This window comes from Mirounga leonina, unplaced genomic scaffold, assembly GCF_011800145.1.
Source record: "Mirounga leonina isolate KUSES-001 unplaced genomic scaffold, KU_Mleo_1.0 Mir_168, whole genome shotgun sequence".
NCBI lineage: Eukaryota > Metazoa > Chordata > Mammalia > Carnivora > Phocidae > Mirounga > Mirounga leonina.
The window spans coordinates 2,553,425-2,571,080 of record NW_023270426.1 but is presented as its reverse complement, the minus strand read 5'-3'; the positions used below and the strand labels follow the sequence as shown (position 1 = coordinate 2,571,080).

Here is a 17,656-nt window from a genome sequence, read left to right as displayed (position 1 = left end):
TTTGTGCTTCACATGCCTTCACTAAATGGCCAGAGATACCAAGTCCAGGGCCTCTGGCCCCCGTGTGGTTGGCCAATATGAGCAGTTTTGCCTGAAAATAATGTGTGGGTCTGTCTGTGTTTCAATGGGAATTGTTCCCAGCATTTAAAAATAAGAGATTTCATAGAACAACGTGTAGATTTCTAGCTTCTTGAAAACTTGACGTCCCTGCATTGCATTTTTTTTTTTTTTTAAGATTTTATCTATTTATTTGACAGAGACACAGCGAGAGAGGGAACACAAGCAGGGGGAGCAGGAGAGGGAGAAGCAGGCTTCCCACGGAGCAGGGAGCCCGATTCGGGGCTCGATCCAGGGACTCCAGGATCGTGACCTGAGCCGAAGGCAGTCGCTTAACGGACTGAGCCACCCAGGCGCCCCTGCATTGCATTTTCATTGATGTCAGCTGGGCTCAGATCTGCCCCTTCCAGTGGGGCTACCGCTCCCGTCTGGCCCACCGTCCAGCTTGCTGGTTTGTCCTGTTGATGTTACCTACAAAGACCGCATATGTATTTTGAGTTCGCTGCTCCGACTTCCAGCAGTCATTTTAGGAAGACCTGTCATAATCTTGGAATTGATTATTTCCAGAAACTTACTCAGAAAGTAAAGTCCTTTGAAGGTGGTTCTATGTAGACCGTTGCTTGGTTGTTGACACCATCTTGTAGAATTATTTATATCTTTATGACATCTTTGTTTCCCTCTCATCTTTGAGAAGGATGGTAACCCCTTCCTGAGTGCTTACTACATGGTAGGCATTGTTACAAGTTGTTTAGAGGTACTAACTTCTGGGAAATTTCTTCATGTATTAGGTCATGTGTCGCTGCTCCTTTACATACTGCTGCTTTGACACCTTTTACCACAGACTTAGTGGCTTAAAGCAACACAGATTTATTTTCCTGGAGCTCCATGGGTCAGAAGTCTGTTTCACAGCATTAAAATCAAGATGTCGGCAGGCCTGCATTTCCTTTCTGTGAGTTCTGTGTCGAATCTGGTTTTTTGGGTGTTTTCTTTTTTTTTTAAGATTTTATTTATTTATTTGACAGCGAGAGAGGGAACACAAGCAGGTGGGGAGCGGGAGACAGAGAAGCAGGCTCTCCACCGAGCAGGGAGCCCGATGTGGGGCTCGATCCCAGGACCCTGGGATCATGACCCGACCCGAAGGCAGACGCTCAACAACTGAGCCACCCAGGCGCTTTCCCTAGCTTCTAGAGACTGCCCACATTCCTGGCTCGGGATCCCCTTGTCCATCTTCAAGCCAGCAATGGCAGGCTGAGTCCTGTATGTCTGCACTCTGAGCTGTTCTTTGCTTCTCTTTGCTCCTTGGAAGGACTCAAGCAACTAGAAACCATCTGTGTCTCTACACTCTACGCTTCTATCTGTAAAGTCTCGTGGCGTGTGAGCTAATATATCATAGGTTCGGGGGGTCAGGATGAGGATGTCTGGGGGTCATTCTACCACCGTCTACCCTCTTGCTCCCAGAGAGCCAGGTCCATCCCATATGCAAAATAGATTGACCCCACCCCAAGGTCCCCAAAGTTTCCACCACAGTGTCAACTGAAAGTCCAAAATTTTGCCCAAATCTCAACTCAAGAAGTCCCAAGTCTCCTCATTTAAGTTAGGTATGGGTAAGGCTCTATTATAATCCATCTGGGACACCGTTGTTCCCCATATTTAGAACTGTTAAGCACTTACCAAATTTATCTGGCCAAGAATAAATGAACCTAGGATTTGACCCCAAGCAGCTTCCTTTAGAACTCGTTCTCTTTATACTTAGGTCTTTCAGGTAAGAGCAATCTGGGCCACATCCAATTTTTGTGTTTCCTACTGTATTAAAAGAAAAAAGATGGTAAATATTTTATATATATGATATAAGTGTTTAATAGATAGTTTTAACACACAGTTTGGCAAATAATGGCCAAATCTAAATTTGAGGATCGTTCTGCATCTGAGGCTCAGTCAAAAAGGCCACTCTGGCATCTGTGGCCATCGTGGGCGTCCTGCCCACCCTGATCTCTGAGGTTTGCCTAGTTGTCTGTCATCCACGACCATTAAGAAGGAGCAGACATGCTTCTCCTCCAGGAGCTCCAAGTTCTCTTGGCTCGATGAGATGTTGACACAGATGGTGAGGCAGTGAAGCCATCAAGGGCCCAAAAGGATTTTGTAGGAAGAGAAGGAACATTGAGGGCTGGAATCGTGCTGGTTGCTGAAAGATGAATGGGATATGAAGAGGGTAAGGACTTTAGTGTTGAAGAGGAAGAGGAAGGAGCCCTGTGTGAGGAGTCCGTGAAAGGCAGGGCTGGCTGTTGGGCCCCGGACACCCTCAGCGTTCAGGACCTCCCATCTCCTTGGCAGCTTGAGGTGCTGCACGGCCTGTCCCCTCTGCCCAATGTGCCCTTGTCCCCACTCTTTCCATGGCTGCCTCTTCTTGGCCTTCAGGAGTCAGCTCAAGTGTTATCCCCAGAAAGAAATTCCCCAACCACCTTATAGAAAAGCAAACATCCGGCCACTCTCCATCCGATTTCACTGAAGCATTTAGGAGTATCTGAAAAGGGTCCTACCTCTTTTCACTCCTTAGTTGTCTAAATCTTACCAAGAGGATGGGAGCCCCATAGGGCGGAGACATTGTTTCATTCACAGCCTTATCCTGAGCACTTAGACCTGAACAGAGCAGGTCCTCGGTACCAATTTATGAAGTGAATGAGAAAAGCTCTCAATCTCCTCATGTGACAATTCTACATTCATGTACCTTTGTGCTATGATCCTTTTCCCTTGTCACCAAATCACATGTGTCATATTATTTTATATTAAGTATGGATTTCTGAGGGTCATGTTTTTAAGCCAGAGACTTCTTTCATCGGGCCCATGTCAGTGGCTTGTCTTTTGGTGTGGGTTCATCGATCACGTATGTAGACAAACCAGTTGATGAAGGAAGAGCTTTTATATGTGTTTCGTGGGAGGGGGCAGCATTAATGATTCCATTTAGCAATGGTGCTTAAGACTTTTTTTTTTTTTTTTACTGGCTCAAAGAGCACTTTGAAAATCGGAATGCTCAAGTTCAAGGCCAACACACCACAAATTGGCATACAATTTCAGAAAAGACTTCTGGACCCTCCCAAGGTCCCTGGGAGCCCCGGTTAAAGAACCCTGTCTTATGTGAGCCAAAGCACATGGACAGTGGTGGCCATTTCAGGTCATTTTTGGAGCAGGGAGGGCATTAGCAAGCTAGGCTATTAGTTAACCTTTTAAAAGTTACAAAGGGGTTTCCAGGAAACATCAGAAACTGGTGCTACCTTGTCCCAGGCACGTCCACCTATTTCACAAGGTCTGTTCTCTGTGTTTCTAACAACACAAAGGACACTTCAGACTTTCACAACTTTACGGATCCAGTTGGTAGATGTGTCCTTTAGAAAGTGTGTATGGGAAAATAATACATAAATAAAAATTTTTTAAAAATTAAAAAGGGATACGGGATAGTGAAAGAAGACAGACACACAACAAATATTGTATGATTCCACTATTATGTAAGGTACCTAGACTAGGCCAATTCATAGAGACAGAAAGTAGACTGGAGATCCCAGGGGAAGGGAGGAGGGGGGAGGGAGAGTTAGTGTTCCGTGGGTGTAGAGTTGGAGGTCATGAAAATGATTTGAGTGTAGATAGTGGTGATGGGTATACAACATTGTGAATGTTGTATCTGGTGTCACTAAATTGCACATTTGTGAATGGTTAAAATGATAAATATTATATATTTTTTTCCATAATTCCAAATATTTTTCCTGGCGAAACTTATAAAATGCCCCATCATGAAATAGGGGAAGGGGAATAAGAGTATACTTATCATGAAACAGAACAGATGAACATAGGGGAAGGGGGAAAAACAGAAAAAGAGAGGAAGGCAAACCAAAAGAGAGTCTTGACTGTAGAGAACAAACTGAGGGCTGATGGAGGGAGGAGGGTAGGGGGATGGGCTAGATGGGGGATGGGCATTAAGGAGGGCACTTGTTATGATGAGCACTGGGTGTTGTATGTATGTGATGAATCACTAAAGTCTCCTGAAACTTGTACTACACTGTATGTCAACTAACTAGAATTTAAGTAAAAACTTGAAACAAACAAAAAAGAGTATACTTATCATGGCAGACAGTGGAGAGGTTGTTGCTGGGGAGAAGACGATGAAGGAGTGGGTTTTAAAAAAAAAGTTACACGTATCATGATGAGCACTGAGTAATGTATAGAATTGTCAGTCATTGTATTGTACACCAGAAACTATGTTAGTTATATTTGACTATACTGAACTATATGTTAATTATACTGATTTTTTTTTTTTTAAGATTTTATTTATTTATTTGACAGAGAGATAGCAAGGGCAGGAACACAAGCAGGGGGAGTGGGAGAGGGAGAAGCAGGCTTCCTGAGGAGCAGGGAGCCCGATGTGGGGCTCGATCCCAGGACCCTGGGATCATGACCTGAGCCGAAGGCAGATGCTTAACAACTGAGCCACCCAGGCGCCCCTATACTGATTTTTTACATTTTTAAATTATTTTTATTATTTTTTATACTTGAATTTTTTTAAAGATTTTATTTTTAAATAATCTCTAGACCCAACTTGGGGCTCAAACTCACAACCCCAAGGTCAAGAGTCGCATGCTCTACTGACTAAGCCAGCCAGGTGCCCCTCTTCTTGAATTTTAAAAAACCCATCACTTCAAAGATAGAAAGCTTTACAGATAGACTCATGGGTGTTCCCCAAGGAAAGCTGCAATATTTTTTTTTTTCATTCAAGATTTTATTTAAATTCAAGTTAGTTCACATACAGTGGAGTATTAGTTTCAGGAGTAGAGCAATTCATCAGTTGCATATAATACCCAGTGCTCATCACATCACGTGCCCTCCTTAGTGCCCATCCCCCAGTTACCGCATCCCTACACCCCCCTCCCCTCCAGCAATCCTCAGTTTGTTTCCTGTAATCAAGAGTCTCTTATACTTTGCCTCCCTCTATGCTTTGTCTTATTTTATTTTTCCTTCCCTTCCCTATGTTCATCTGTTTTGTTTCTTAAATTCCACATATGAGTGAAATCATAGGGTATTTGTCTTTCTCTGAAAGCTCCAATATCTTAAAAAATAAACCAAAGTGGGGTGGGGGGAATGTGTACGTGTGTGTGTGTGTGTGTGTGTGTGTGTGTGTGAAGAGATGAAACATACTGTCATAGAAAACACAAACAACATAAAAAGCATGTGGTAAAGACCATTCTTCCCATTCCTGCCCCCAGGCTCTCTCTTTCCCTTTCTAAAAGTAACCTATGTTACCACTCTCTATGTTTGCTTATTTATTTATTTTTATCATTTATAAGTAGGGTAACAGTCTGAAGTCCAGGCTGTGCATTTACAAGGAGAGCTTTCCATATAAGAATGCCAACACTTCCTTCTTTCTTTCCTACTGATGGGGTCATGGTTTTCTATTGTATGAATGTACCATGGTTTAGCTCATCGTTGGTGGATTTTGATATGATTTCCAGACTTCTACAGTTACCAACAATTCCAATGAATAACCGTGTGCAGAATGTCATTTCACAAGTATCAGTTGACACATTTTGTTTTTACAAAACCAACAAGATAACTCAGCCCCCCGGAAATGACGGAACAGCACCAAGTCAAGGTCAACTACGCTGGCTGAAGAGTAACCCTCCCGTGCAGGACCTGTCACCTGATGTCACCGCTTTTCATTTTAGTGTTTCCTCCCTGTTCATTGGTCAGATGCATTCATGGGAAGCCTCTAGTGCTTCCAGAAGCTTGATGCTCACAGAGATTACTTATCACAAGCAAGAAAGCCCAGGGAAAACCCACATGTTCCTGAGAAAAATGAATGATCTAGTCACGGTCAATTTAGAATTCTGCTCCTGCTCCACAGGAGAGCTGATGCTTTCCTGATATTGTCCTTGTTGTCGCAGAGCTTTTTGGGTAGTGAAGATGGGAGAAGATGTGGTAGCTTCGAAACATGCCTCACAGTTGCTTAATGGGGGGCATTTTGTTTGTTTTTCAAGTAATTCACAAAAAGACATAAAGGAACTGTGAGAGACTCAGATCTACTGAATGTGGTTCCGAACACTGATTTAAGCCTAAATCAGTGGTCTGAGGGACATCCTTAAACAAGCTCAGGAAGTGATTGTTTAAAATATTTATATTTATGTATCCATACACTATGGTGATATGTATGATGTTTACCCAAAAGTGCAATCAGAAAAATTCCTTGCACGGGAATGGTCGAAATATTATAGAACTAGAAATTAATGCAGTTGAGGACTGGTCAGCCTTCAATGCCAAGAGCCCTCCCAGCCATGCCATACCTAAGACAAGAAGTGTCATTACAGCTATAGATCACCGCAATGCACCTTTCAAAAAGACGGCTCTTGTATGCTTGTAAGTTTATGCAGGATTCATCTAACTGATAAACATAAAATAATGAGATCGTGCCATCACGAAGATAAAATGTACTGCAGTGAGCATTTGTCCAAACAAGTCTTATTATAAATGAAACCAAGCAGGTGAGGTTAAGGTTGACCAGTATGCCCGAGCAATGTCATGCTTGTGCAGGTCCACACATGGGAGCTGAGACTCAGGAATTCTGTAAGCTGATTGGTAGATGAAAACTGATCAAAACGGGAGTGTTTACACTGTGGGAATCTGTCAGTGCTGTAAATCAGGGTAGTTCTCTTCCCCCAAAGACCCTGTTCAACATTTGCTGACATACCACTGTATCTAAGGTCGTTCAACCAATTCAAAATAAAGACAAGTTTTGCCTGGACTATGTAAGTATGCACTTTCACCTTTTTGTTTTTATTGCGCTTTTAAATTTTTAAATTGCATTTAAATGTTTAAATCAAACATTATTTTCACTTCAGAGAAATCCTTTAAGGTAAGGCAGGAATATTGTTTCTCCCCACCCCATTTCAGAGATGAGGACATTTAGGCACAACGGAGATGAAATATTTTGCCCAAGGACGCACAGCTAGGTAATGGAAAAACTAAAACAGACGGTTCTGCTCAGGACACGTTGGACCTCTGGCAAAAGAGAAAAACTATTGAGCAAGGACAGAAAATCAACAAGGTGCCCCACGCAATGGTGACCCTATGACTTTCCTGCCTAAAATCTGTTAACTGGTTGTGATGTCGTAGTTTAAAAAAAAAAAATGCTGTTGAGGTACTTAGTCTGGATGGGCCAGTGAAGGGTCTTCTCTGTCCCAAGTGGATCCAATGAGTTATTATGTCATAGCAAAGATTGGGACTGAGCTGTGCTTTATTCTTATTTAGGGTTATAATTTTTAGGGCTATGTTCATAATGAGACCCTATGGCACCAGATCAGGATTCCAGGTTGTTTCCATTAAGACTCGTTCAAACACAAAAAGTAAAAAAATAATAATAAATGAATAAATATATAAATAAATAAGACTCGTTCAAATGCAATTGCCTAAATGTAACCCACACAGACTTGAATAAAACAAGGCCATGTAACTGTGAAGTCCAGGGGATATTCAGGCAAGGGTGGATCAAGGGATCCAAACTGATTTTTAGGTCTCTGTTTTGCACTATTTTGCACTCTCTATTTTTTAACTCTTAAGTCTACCCTTGTGGCATAAATATCTCCAGGCTTACAACTTCAATTTCAATTTCGGTAGGATAAAGGGTTATTTCTTCATAGTCTCTCTGTAGTAGTTAAGGGATCCAGCTACATGGGCTCTGATTGCATCATATGCCCATCCCTGACCCATTTGCTAGGGTATGATCTCTGCCCTGGCTTGAGTCATGTGTTTGCCTCTGGAGTCAAGGCTGGAGTCACCAAATCAAATGCATTGGTGTGGGGGTTGAGGTCACCAAAGAAAATTAGAATTCTGTTATGAGAAGAAAGAAGGAAGAGGAGACTACATGGTAGGCAGAAAATGAACAGATTTCCACTACATAGGAGCTCGATAGATATGTGTTGAATTTATGAATGTAAGAATGAACGAAAGATCATAGCTACTAAATCATCATCACCTTTTTACCCCTGATAATACCATTTTAAACAATGCAAGACTAGTCATTTTTCTTTCTCTTCTTTTCCTGGTGAAACTTAGAAAACACTCCATCGCTCCAAAACAGAGGACTTTGCAAATAGACTCATGGGTGTTTTCCAAAGAAAGCTGCAATATCTAAATATCTTCCATCAAGCCCATAGCAAAATTATTCCACCAAATTACAGTCTTGTGTAATAGGAGGTAAGTGGGCTTTTTTCCATTGTCCCAGAATCCGGCTAAGTCTTAAGGTTGAAAACGAAAGGTATCAAGTACCCTCATATTCTAAAGAGGACAGACACAAGTCACTAAGACGTTGGGGTCAGGCATTTCTGTTCAAAGCTTGTCCGGTGTTGGCAGATCCTGCTGTCCTAGCAGCAACCCTATCCCATCTACTCCCCAGTCTACATAAAATAAGGCGGAGTAGCTGGGAGTCTTTATACTGCCATTGTGAATTGGTCAAAGCACTCTTGGGAATGTTCATTGGAATGTTCAATGTTCTTTGGGAATATTCATTCCCAAACTAGGACTGCAATAAGGCTCTTAGAAACATGTCTGCCTTCAGCTCAGGCCATGATCTCAGGGTCCTGGGATCAAGCCCTACATCGGGCTCCTTGCTCAGTGGGGAGTCTGCTTCTCCCTCTCCCTCTGCTGCTCCCCCACTTGTGCTCACTCTCTCTGTTAAATAAATAAAATCTTTTAAAAAGAAAGAAAGAAAGAAAGAAGAAAGAAAGAAAGAAAGAAAGAAAGAAAGAAAGAAAGAGAGAGAGAAAGAAATAGAAAGAAAGAAGAAAGAGAAGAAACACATCCCAGCTCCTGTTGTGACCACACTTGCCCCTCACCCACCCACAATAGAACCGAGCCTTCCATTCAGATCTCAGGCATCCCTGAGTTTTGGCCAGATCACACCTTCCTACCTCACTGGCTTTGTTCTCCTGTCCCTTGCCTGAAATGCACCTTGCCCCAGAACCCTGCCTTCTGGGAGAAATAGCAACTCCTCTCCAAGTTGATACTCCCCTGTTCAAGGATCATGTCTTCCAGAAGGTCCCCCCATGGGAGGGAATCTCTCCATTTCTGGGATTCCATAGAATTTCACTTTCACTTTCTGGTAGCTGTTGAACGTTCAGCTCTGCTACAGGAATTTGTGTTTGATCTACTACCAGATAAAAGGCTCCTGAGGGCTGGACAGCCCCTAAGGCAGAGCCTTATTCAGTGGACCCCAGCTTGTTCTTGTATTGAGTTGTAGCAAGACAATTTTTTTTAGAATATTAATTTGTGTCTTACTTATGCTACTTTAGAGAAATCAGAAAGAATACCAGGCACTGTTTTGTTTTGTTTTGTTTTCTGATTGTATTTTACCTCCCTCATTCCAAGAAAGCAGTTGCCTTTGAAAACTCTTGCCTCAGGGGCTAAAGAAGTAGCTTCTGAACAACCTCTCCTCTTGGCCTTTTTCTCCCCCTAAAGCCTAAACCGATTGAAGAGATGATGGTGTGTGTTCAGGGGTAGAGTAGGCTGGGGAGGCAGGCTCTTTAGAATTGCTTTGTGGCTGGTAGCTGAATGGAAAGGATGTGGTTCTCTGGAAAACAGTTTGGAGGTTCCTCAAAAAGTTGAAAATAGAGCTACCCTATGACCCAGGAATTGCACTACTGGGTATTTACCCCAAAGATACAAATGTAGTGATCCGAAGGGGCACCTGCACCCCAATGTTTATAGCAGCAATGTCCACAATAGCCAAATATGGAAAGAGCCCAGAAGTCCATTGACAGATGAATGGATAAAGAAGATGTGGTTCATACATACAATGGAATATTATGCCGCCATCAAAAAAAAAATGAAATCTTTCCATTTGCAACAGTGTGGATAGACCTAGAGGGTATTATGCTAAGTGAAATAAGTCAATCAGAGAAAGACAGTTATATGATCTCACTGATATGAGGAATTTGAGAAACAAGGCAGAGGATCATAGGGGACAGGAGGGAAAAATGAAACAAGATGAAACCAGAGAGGGAGACAGACCATAAGAGATTCTTAATCTCAGGAAACAAGCTGAGGGTTGCTGGAGGGGAGGGATGGAGTAGCTGGGTGATGGACATTGGGGAGGGTATGTGCTATGGTGAGCGCTGTGTATGGCATAAAACTAATGAATCACAGACCTGTACCCCTGAAACAAATAATACATTATATGTTAATAATAAGAAAATTTAAAAAAAAGATATGTCATTTGCAAATATCTTCCCATTAAAAAAAAAAAAAAAAAAAAGATGTGGTTTCTTTACAGGGGTAGGACCTGTGCTTCATTCCCTAGAAGTATTTCAAAAAAGAGTAGGTCTGTGGTGCACCTAAAAAGGCCAGACTCTAGGAACTAGTGTCTCCAGCCATGGCACAAAGCAGGATCATTCCTGGGACTATACAGATTTAAGCAATAAGCCTATCAGTGACAACCAAGATGAACTGAAGCCTAGAGATACTTAGTCCGTCAGCATTCACATTCTTGAATTCTTCTGTCATCCTGAGAGGGAAGGGAGCTCCCTCCAATAAAAATTAAAAGCCTGGTAGGATATTGGCCAAGAGTTGGAATTCATTTGATCTATAAAAAAATAAAATAATACAGCTTTCAATGTTAGCTAAGATCTTGGCTATTGAACCGAATGCTGAATCAAAAAGGAATTTTCTCTAAACTGGGATCAGATTCATTGACTTGCACTGCACTGGACCCCAGGGTAAGAATCTGCTAAGAACACCTCAGTTTTTAATCCAGAAAAAGTTCAAGTCATGAGCAAAAGAGTGCAGACAGATAGTATATAAGAATAGAGGATGATCCGAAGGGGTACATGCACCCCGATGTTTATAGCAGCAATGTCCACAATAGCCAAACTGTGGAAAGAGCCAAGATGTCCATCGACAGATGAATGGATAAAGAAGATGTGGTATATATACACAATGGAATATTACGCAGCCATCAAAAGGAATGAAATCTTGCCATTTGCAATGACGTGGATGGAACTGGAGGGTATTATGCTGAGTGAAATAAGTCAATCAGAGAAAGACATGTATCATATGACCTCACTGATATGAGGAATTCTAAATCTCAGGAAACAAACTGAGGGTTGCTGGAGTGGTGGGGGGTGGGAGGGATGAGGTGGCTGGGTAATAGACATTGGGGAGGGTATGTGCTATGGTGAGTGCTGTGAATTGTGTAAGACTGTTGAATCACAGACCTGTACCTCTGAAACAAATAATGCATTATATGTTAAAAAAAAGAAGAAGAAGAAAAAGATAGCAGGAGGAGAAGAATGAAGGGGGGAAATCAGAGGGGGAGATGAGCCATGAGAGACGATGGACTCCGAAAAACAAACTGAGGGTTCCAGAGGGGAGGGGGGTGGGAGGATGGGTTAGTCTGGTGATGGGTATTAAAGAAGGCAAGTTCTTCATGGAGCACTGGGTGTTATACGCAAATAATGAATCATGGAACACTACATCAAAAACTAATGATGTACTGTATGGTGATTAGCATAACATAAAAAAAAAAAAAAAAGAATAGAGGATGGTGTCACTCAGGGATCAGGTAAGCCCCTGCAAGCTGTGGAGCTAAGAGATGCACTTTGGCTTCCTTCTGCAAGTGTGCATTTTGCATTATGGCAGCTCATAAAATAGTCATTCTTGGTCCTTGGCAGGCAGCAGGCACTTGCCAGAGGTTCCAAATGCACATCATCATCATCCACAAATAACCACAATGGTTAAATACTTCCTATAAACGTGTGACACATGGAAGCCTTCCAATTTTTCTCAGGTAGGAGATGAATAAATGTTACGGAATGCCCTGGGATTTTTTAGAACTTTGATGACAAAAAAATTGGGAAAAAGTATGATTTAAAGTTGTAAGCCATTGGGCGCCTGGGTGGCTCAGTGGGTTAAGCATCTGCCTTTGGCTCAGATCATGATCACAGGGTCCTGGGATCGAGCCACGCATTGGGCTCCCTGCTCAGCAGGGAGCTTGCTTCCCCCTCTACCCCTCCTCCCTGCTTGTGCTCTCTCTCTCTCTCAAATAAATAAAATCCTTAAACAAAAAAATAAAGTTGTAAGCCCTTTCTGAATGACTTTTGGGAAAAACGAACTCTTTGTTCTTGGAAAAATATGTCAGACAGTCTTTGAATAACATAAATATAAACCGAGGAACCAAGGAGACCCCACCCCTTTCTTTTGGGAACCCTGAGATGCCACTGTTCGTCTCTATACAGATGTTGAAATAAATAAGCTAAGTGCTCTGGGCGATCATATGAATAGGATGTATGTCTCCACGGACTTTGTCGTTACTTTGGAATAAGTGGATCTTTTCTCTGTATGGGTGGTGTGTGTGGTCAAGCTGGGGCCCACAGAAGACTAGTTGAAGAGACTGGTGGGAGACACGAGATAGCTTCATGGTCCCCTTCCTCTGCAGAAGAGACTTGGGAAGGACCGGCTTAGAACAATCATGCAGGTGACCTTCTGTCGGTGGTGATCAAGACCTGTTGAGTAAGGTATTGCCGTTGGGCCATTTGCTGTTGTGAGTGTCTCTGGCCACTCACATCTGGAGGCAGGGGGTGGGGGACAAGCTGGGGCAGCCTTTCCTCTCAGTCATTCTGGGAAGAGGCGGATTCTGGCTGAAGCAAAGAGGAGGTGGGCTATGAGAAGGGGGTGGAAACTCCTTCCTTTTCCCCAGCAGACGTTGCAAAATGTGATGCCAGTCTAGGATTTTTGTACTGGGGGCAGGGCGATTCCCTCCAGGTGGAAGCAGGAGGCAGCCCTTTGGGGGATCCCAGAGCACATCTGAGCTCTCAGAGAAGCCACATCAAGCAGGACTATGAGGCTCTGCATTATACAGAGTTCATTTCATTGTACCCAACCCCTCAGAGATGTCTTCATTTCAACTTAGTCATTGCGGGGCTGTGAGCGATCGAGGGAAGGTTCGAGTTGGACTCCCAAAAGGGCTTGATATCTCCTCTCTGAGGCCAGAGTTGGGGACACAGTGATGAGTCCAAGGACGCGTCATCCCCAAGAATCACTGGCAACAACATTAAGCAAGACAGCAAGAAGAACAAAGAGGGCTTGTTGCACATGCATGAGACAGCATCCTGCACATCCCTTTTTTTTTTTCCTAAGATTTATTTATTTGAAAGTGAGAGAGACAGACACAGACAGACAGCACTTAGGAAGGGCAGAGGGAAAGGGAGAGAGAGAGAGTCTCAAGCAGACTCCATGTTAAACACAGAGCCGGATGCGGGGCTTGATCCCAGAACCCCGAGATCATGACCGGAGCCAAAACCAAGATTCGGACACTTAACTGACTGTGCCACCCAGGTGCCCCACGTCCTGCACATTCTTCAACGTGCCTGGGGATTGCTTTGCAAAGACTAGAGTCTGAGATCATGCTGGTGGGGTCTGGAATCTTCTTCATGAGAATATTAATAGAAATGTGATTATCTAAGGTTATGGTTGCAGGCCTTTGAGAGCTTCTGTGGGCTTACAGCCTGAGCAGCATCTCCTGGTGAGGAAGGCCACCTGGCCAAGCAGCTGTCATCCTCTGTCTCTGGGTCCCACCTTCTTCTGAGACTTTTCCATCCCAATTCCTGCTGCCACCTCCCAGCCTGGCCCCAGGGAATGCTTCTCCCCCTCTTCAGCACTTTGGCCTGAGCAAGGATCAAGCTACTCTCCTTAGATCTCTTGAGCATGGAATTATCTCAATACTAAAAGAAGTCAACTCATACTCAAATAAATTTTAAATTTGAAACAAATACAGAACTCTAGTTATTAAAAAAGGCTGAATTGCTTTAGGCTATATGTTTTTAATTTTTCAGAACAAAATATTGGCCAAAATACATGATTAAAAAAAGATATAAATAACACAAAGTTTTTCAATATGCAGATCCAGATCCCACCGTAACTTCACTCCAGTGCTGGGGGCAATTCCACACATATCTCTGAATTCTTTGTCTACACTCCAGCCTGTCTCTATGGACCAAATGCCATCATATTCTCTACCATACTACAGTGGTGTTTTGAATGCCTTATTCTCTCTTTTATCCCAGTCACCCACCTTGGTGGCTCCCCACCCTTTCTCATGTCCATCCTGAAGGACAGGCTTTCTTCAGAGTTGATCAACAATTCAGAGTAGACTGACAGAGGAATGGCTATACAGATCCACAATACCACAAACAATGGCAGAGTTGTAGCATATTCTTACCACAGTTACAGAAAATTTTTTTTTTAAAGATTTATTTTTAAATTTATTTTAGAGCGAGAAAGAGAGCACATGACCAGGAGGGGCAGAGGGAGAGAGAATCCCAAGTAGACCCCATGGGGAGCTGAGCACAGAGCCCAATCTCAGGACCCTGAGATCACAACCAGAGCCGAAACCAAGAGTCAGACGCTTAACCAACTGAACCACCCAGGCGCCCCAGTTAGACACATTTAGTAAGAGGAAGACAGTTTCTCTTATCCCCTGCCACTCTGTGTGGCTGATTGTGCTTTCCAAAATGGCTACAAGCAAAATTTGGGGGCCCACATGCTCTTCCAGAACGTATTCCTATTTCCCCTCCCCAAACGGAGGTAGGGCTTGTGAATGAACAGAATGTGGCGGAAGTGATACTCCACATGATTTCCAAAGCTAGAATACCCTCTCTACTTGCTTGCTTGCGCACTCTCTCAACACACTCACTCTTGGAAGCCATCCACCATGCTTCAAGGAAGCTCAAAGCAGCCCATGCAGAAAGACCACATGGAGATGCCCAGGTGAACAGGAATTGAGTCCCTCCCCCACCAATAGCCAGCATAAACTATGAGCTATGTCAGTGATTGAGCTTCCAGATGATTCTTGGTATCATAGAGCAAAGAAAAAGCACCCCCTCTGTGCCCTGTTGGAATCCGTGACCCTCATAATTATGAGCATCACAAAAAGCTGCTTTACACCATGACATTTTGGGGTAACTTGTTACCCAGCCGTAATTCCTAGAACATGCTAGTAGATTGGATACACAGATAGTGACTGAATCCATATTTATTTTCTTCATAGAATTTACACTCCCCTATTTCTGAGATTCCTTTCATGGCTGCACACAATGTGGGAGTTTCAGGGGCCCTGAGTTTGGACCAGTCCAGAGATATTCTTAGGAGTCAGACATACAGAGTTGGAAAATACCAATTTTGTTACTGGTATGTTCATTGGTAAATATGGCTTGAAAACCACGGCCAAGCGGGTTTGCTAATATCTCGCTCCTCAATTAGACAAGGTCACTCACCCCTAGGTACTGGCCCAGCAGAATAATTGTAGACCTCCTCCCCACTTCCATCCCCCCAACCCCGAGCCGAGCCACGTAGACCCCTTGTTGCAAGGCAGGGAAGCCTTTCTAACGCTGAGAAAGGGGCTCAGTGGGCATGCCCAGTTCCTTTTCCCAGCTCACCAATCAGACCACTCCCTCCTCCTGCTAGCAGAATTAGGGGTGGGGAAAAACAGCAACAGGGCTAGCTCCCCAGAGCAACTTCCACGTGGGAGCGTGACTGTCATACCTCTCAGTCAGATTACTATGAAATATTATATTTCTTAAGTTTTTCTACTTTAGCTTTGTTCTAAGCAAACACTCCCATGAAATCAGGGATTCTATGGGCTAATTATATATTTATTCCAATATACATTAAAATAAGCACTCAACTATTAAAAATTGTCCGTGTGCCATTTAAAATAATTTCTCACATATCAGTGGCTGTATATCACACTTGAGGAAATGATACTATAAGAAACTGACACAGAACACCCCACAAAATGAGAATGAGTAAGTTCCAGCTCAGGCAGATACATAATTAAGTGTTTGATCAAAGACAAACATGACCCATGAAAATTGACATTAAATGAAAAAAATTAGAGAGGATTACATGTTACTATTTTTTTTTTCCCCAATAGCGTAATCCACAGGGAGGATGGTAGCAGAAGATTTATGAAGCAGGAACTGAAAATCATATGACATTAAAATGGGGTCTCCTGGGGGCGCCTGGGTGGCTCAGTGGGTTAAGCGTCTGCCTTTGGCTCAGGTCATGGTCCCAGGGTCCTGGGATCAAGCCCCGCATCGGGCTCCCTGCTCGGCGGGACGCCTGCTTCTCCCTCTCCTTCTGCCCCTCCCCCTGCTTGTGCTCTCACTCTGTCAAATAAATAAAATTTAAAAAAATAATAAAAATAAAAATAAAATAAAATGGGGTCTCCTAATTCTTCCTGTCATGCCAGCGTTGTGGGATGTTTCAAATGACTATGATTCTGGATGCTGAACCTTCATGTGTTTATGTGCCAACTGCTGTTCTATGAGTCTTTGAGGCAGAAGTTTGCTCTCCCTCACCCTTGGTAACAACAGCTGCTGCCCATTTTTTTTTTTCTCTCCCCTTCTTCTTTGTCTCGCTCCCAGAGCCCACAGGGGAGATGCCAGAGAGGGATGCCAGCCTGGAGTGCAGTCACAGAACCATAGCAGGATGGTGGTTAGACTGTTTTTGGTTGCTAATAGTAGTCTCTTAGGGCTGTTTCCATTTGAGAGTGATACCGGTTTGAAAGAGAAGATAATCTCCTTTCATCCTGACAGCCCACACTGGAATGTCCTTGTCACTTGATTTCCCGACTCACTGCACAAAGAGGGAGAGCTCTGGAAGCCAGCCAGGCCATAGAAGTAAAAATCAGTGGTACCAGAGCTGGAAAATGCCCTCTTGTACCAATGACCTTTTTTTGCCAAGTTGAAGGTGAGGCTGTCGTTTCTGACCATTTCTTAGCCACTCTTCTGAAGCTTGTATCTCCTTTGACTTGCCTTCCCAGCTTATGCCAAACACAGATCTGTTCTGGGAGGAACGGAAAGAACACTTAGTCAGGAGCTGGGTTCTGACTTTGCTCTGCTACCAGCTTGTACTGGGATATTGGCTTCTAAGTTCTTCAGGCCTTGGTTTCCCCCTCTTTCGATTAAAGGAATTTTTTCATACTGAGCTCCATAGAACCGTAGGATCCCTGGATTTCCCCCAGACTTAATTTATTTTTAAAGATTTTATTTATGTATTTATTTACGTATGTATGTATTTATTTATTGAGTGTGTGAGTGGGGGGAGGGGCAGAGGGAGAGAGAGAACCCCAAGCAGACTCAGTGCTGAGCAAGGAGCCCAATGTGGGCTTGATCTCATGACCCCAAGATCATGACCCAAGCTGAAATCAAGAGTTGGATGCTCAACCAACTAAGCCACCCAGGTGCACCTCCCCAGACTTAATTTAACGAGGGATTTAAAGATTTAATGAGGGGCGAAAGATAGGCTGGGAGTCTGGGATTAGCCTCCTCCCTGTAACACACACACACACACACACACACACAACACACAACTCTGGGGCGCCAGGGTGGCTCAGTCAGTTAAGCGTCTGCCTTCAGCTCAGGTCATGATCCCGGGGTCCTGGGATCCAGCTCCACATGGGGCTCCCTGCTCAGCAGGCAGTCTGCTTCTCCCTCTCCCTCTGCCCCTCCCCTCTTACCCACTCGTGTGCTCTCTCTCTCTCTCTCACTCTGCTCTCTCACATAAATAA

At 43.5% G+C, this 17,656-nt stretch overlaps 1 long non-coding RNA gene across 1 annotated transcript; it reads left to right on the top strand.

The window, feature by feature from the left end:
* Positions 1–5,202: 5,202 nt before the first annotated feature.
* LOC118016543 lies at positions 5,203–16,547 on the top strand. The gene is made up of 3 exons (XR_004680853.1): positions 5,203–8,289; positions 11,760–12,602; positions 16,512–16,547. It is a non-coding gene; the product is annotated as an uncharacterized LOC118016543 (long non-coding RNA).
* The last annotated feature ends 1,109 nt before the right edge of the window (positions 16,548–17,656 follow it).